Source organism: Aureococcus anophagefferens (genome assembly GCF_000186865.1).
Source record: "Aureococcus anophagefferens unplaced genomic scaffold AURANscaffold_39, whole genome shotgun sequence".
Lineage (NCBI taxonomy): Eukaryota > Pelagophyceae > Pelagomonadales > Pelagomonadaceae > Aureococcus > Aureococcus anophagefferens.
In genome coordinates, this window is record NW_008705596.1 from 334,485 (window position 1) to 338,239 (window position 3,755).

Here is a 3,755-nt window from a genome sequence, read left to right on the forward strand (position 1 = left end):
CTGCCCTGCGCGCCCGGGTCCCGGCGCCTGGAGCTGCACCTCGTCGTCAAGTGCGGGTCGGCCCTCGAGCGCGACGACGAGCGGGGCTTCGCGCACTTCTGCGAACACCTCGCGTTCCGCACGACGACCAACTACGCGTCCGGCGGCGTCGTCGACTGGCTGCGGACTGTGTGCGAATCAAATCTTCAACCCAACTTCAATGGGCGCGTATTCGAATGTTTTGACACGAGCACTTCCGCCGTGCTTCGAGAACTCGCTGAGAGCAATCGATTCGTCCAAAAATCAGCCGAATCGACTTCGATGTGACCGAGCTAGAGAATTCTGAAGTTTGGCCCCGACGTCCCAGCTCACTGGTTGATTTGCACACAGGCTGCGGAAGCTCGGCAGCGCCTACGGGCCCGACGTCAACGCGTCGACGAACGTCTTCGACACGACGTACCGCCTGAGCCTCGCGCTGCCCGCGGACGCCGCCGCGGCCGACGCCGCGGTCCGCGAGGCGCTCGGCGTGCTCCGCGAGTGGCTCTACGGCGCGACCTGCGGCGCCGCGGACGTCGACGGCGAGCGGCCCGTGATCCTCCAGGAGGAGCGCGACGGCCGCGGCCTCGCGCGGCGGCTCCGCGACCGCTACTTCGCGAAGGTCTTCGCGGACGCGGGCGGCTGCCCGCTCTTCGCCGCGCGCGTGCCCGTCGGCCTCCCCGCGGTCGTCGCCGCGGCGACGCCGGAGGCCCTCGGCGCCTTCCGCGCGCGCTGGTACGGCCGGCCCGGCGCCGCGGCCGTCGTCGCCGCGGGCGACGTCGGCGACGCCGCGGCGCTCGCGGCCGCCGCGCGCGCCGTCGTCGCGCCGGCCCCGGGCGACGCGTCCGCGGCCGCCGCGCGCGGCGCCGCGCCGCCGCCGCCGCCCGCGTGGCGCGAGGTGCCCGCGGGGCCGCCGGGCACCGTCGCCGTCGCGCTGAGCGACGCGGACCTCGACGCGACGACCGTGAGCCTCGAGCGCCTCGAGCCGCTCGCGTCGGCGAACACGGCCGCGGCCGTCGAGGCCGAGGTCGCGCGCGCGGTCTACGCGAGCCTCCTCGACCGCGCGCTCGACGAGGTGGCGCGGGGCGACGACGCGCCCTTCTTCTCCGCGGGCGTGTCCGCGGGGCCCCTCGCGACGAAGACGCGGTGCACGGCGATCACGGCGCGCGTCGCCGCGGGCGGCGCCGCGCGGGGGCTCCGCGCCGTCGTCGCGGCGCGCCGCGCGGGGCCCGCGCTCGTCGACGACGACGCCGCGTGGCGCCGCGGCGTCGCGTGCTGGGTCCGCGTCTTCGAGCGGCGCCGCGACGACCGCGAGGCGCCCGACGCGCTCGCCGACGACGCGGCGCGCCACTTCCTCAACGGGGGGCGCCAGCCCCTCGCGGGCGCGCGCGCCGAGGCGGCGCTCGCGCTCGCCGCGCTCCGCGGGCCCGCGCTCCGCGGCGCCGCGCGCGCGCTCGCGGCGCGCCTCGCGGCGCCCGGCGGCGGCCTGAGCGTCGCCGTGCTCCAGCAGCCCGCGGGCGCCGACGCGCTCTCCGACGAGGCCTGGGCCGCCGCGGTGCGCGCCGCGGACCGCGACGCGCGCGCCGCGCCGCCGTCGCCGCCGCGCGCGCCGGCCGCGGGCGACCCCTTCGCCGCGCTCCTGCGGCCGCGCGCGCGCGCGGGCTGGGCCGCGAGGCAACTCGACGCCGTCGGCGCGACGGAGTTCGCCCTCGGCAGCGGCGTCGTCGTCTGCTGCCGCCGCATGGACCCGCGCGCGAGCGACGGCGGCGCGGCGGTGTCCGCGCAGGGCTTCGCGGTCGGCGGCCTCGCGGACCTCGACGACGGCGACGTCGCCGGCCGCGCGGCCCTCGCGCTCCTCGACGACGCCCTCCTCGAGTCGCGCGTCGGCGCCGCGACGGGCGCGGCGTTTAGGGACGCGTGCCGCGAGCGCGACGTCCGCGTCAACGTGCAGACGAAGCACGCGCGGCACCGGGGCATCGGCGGCTCCTGCGGCGCCGGGGGCCTCGAGCGGCTCCTGGCCCTGCTCCGCGCGCGCTTCGAGCCCGGGGCCCTGTCCGTCGACGACGGCGCCGCGCGCCGCGTCGCCGCGCGCCGCGGCCGCGTCGCCGCCGACGGCGAGCGCTTCCCGGACCCGCCCGAGGCCAAGTTCGCCGACGCCGTGCGCGTCGCCCTCTACGGCGACCTGGCCGTCCACGGGGACCTCCCCGCGGCCGCGCTCGCCGCGGTGTCCGGCGCGGACCTCCGGGCGGCGCACGCGCGGTGCCTCGGCGATTTTCGGAAGTGGACGTTCGTGCTCGTCGGCGACCTGCCGGGCGACGAGGCCCTGGGCGGCCTCCTCGAGGCCTACCTCGGCGGCGACGCCGGCGCGGCGCCGGGCCCGCCCTGGGCCGCGGGCGCGGCGCCCCGGGACCTGCCGCGGCGCGGCGCGTGCGCGGCGCTCGCCGGCGACGCGGCGCGCGGCGGCGGCGACGCGGCGCCCCGGCCCGTCATCCGCGTGGCGCGCGAGGCGCCGGCCGACGGCGCCGCCGGCGACGCGTCGGCGCTCGCGCTCGTCGCCTGGGCGAGCCTCGGGTCGCCGGACGCGGCGGCGCAGGCCGCGCGGCAGCTCGCGTGCGACGTGCTCCAGCGCCGGCTCCTCGAGTTCCTCCGCACGTCGACGGCGCTCGTCTACAGCGTCGCCGTCGACGCGGCGACGTCCTCGCTCAGCGACGTCGTCAGCGCGCAGGTCGCGGCGCAGACGTCCGCGTCGAACGTCGCCGCGGTCCGCGACGCGGCCATCGGCCTCGTCGGCGGCTTCGCGGCGGGCGGCGGCGACGCGGCGGCCTGGGCGGGGCTCCTCGCCGACGCGAAGACGCAGCGCGTCGAGGCGCACGCGCGCAAGCTCCGGCACCGGTCCTACTGGCTCTTCTACCTCCTCGACGCCTACAAGCTCCGCGCGTGGCGCGCCGCGCGCGGCGAGCCGCCGGGGGACGCCGTCGAGGACGTCGCCGCGAGCCACTCGACGCGCTACGGCGACGTCCTCCGGGCCGTCGACGCCGCGGCCGTCGTCGCCGCGGCCCGGGACCTCTTCCCGCGCCGGACGCGCGTGAGCGCGGAGCTCCTCCCCCCGCCCTCGGCCGCCGGGCCCGCCGACGACGCCGCCGCCGCCGCGCCGCCCGTCGCCCAGGCCGCCTGACGGCGGCCGGCGCCTAGGAGCCGGGCATACGACCGCGTTCCGCGCCGGGCGGCGACGCTCGGGGCCTCCCGCGGCGCGTGCGTAACGCGGCGGAGCCGGGTCGTCTCGGGAGGCTCTCGGGCCGCGAAGAGTCCCGTGCGCGGGGGTACGGCGCGAGAGGAGTCTCGCACGCGCGCGCACGGAGACCGCCCGGTCGGTCTCGGCGGCGCGTGGCCTGACGGGAGCGCCAAAAACACCAAAAAAAGGGTGTCTAGACTTGGGCAAAATTTTGTGACCCTCGCATCAACTGCCGGAAAGGTCTCGGAGAACTCGCGCTCGATCTCGTGGGTCGCCGCGCCGCGCCCCGCGCACCCGCCCCGGGGCCCCACATGCCCCGCGCGACGCCCCGCGCGCCCCACGAGCCCGCCCGAGCGCCGCCACACACCCACAACCACCTGTTTCGCTCACAGGTGCTGATCACCTCATCGATTTCAAACCATGGCCAAGGACAAGGCGTCGACGCGCAAGCCCCGCCGGCGCAACGCCCGGGCGCGCGACGACGGCGGCACGCGGCGCGCGACGGAAG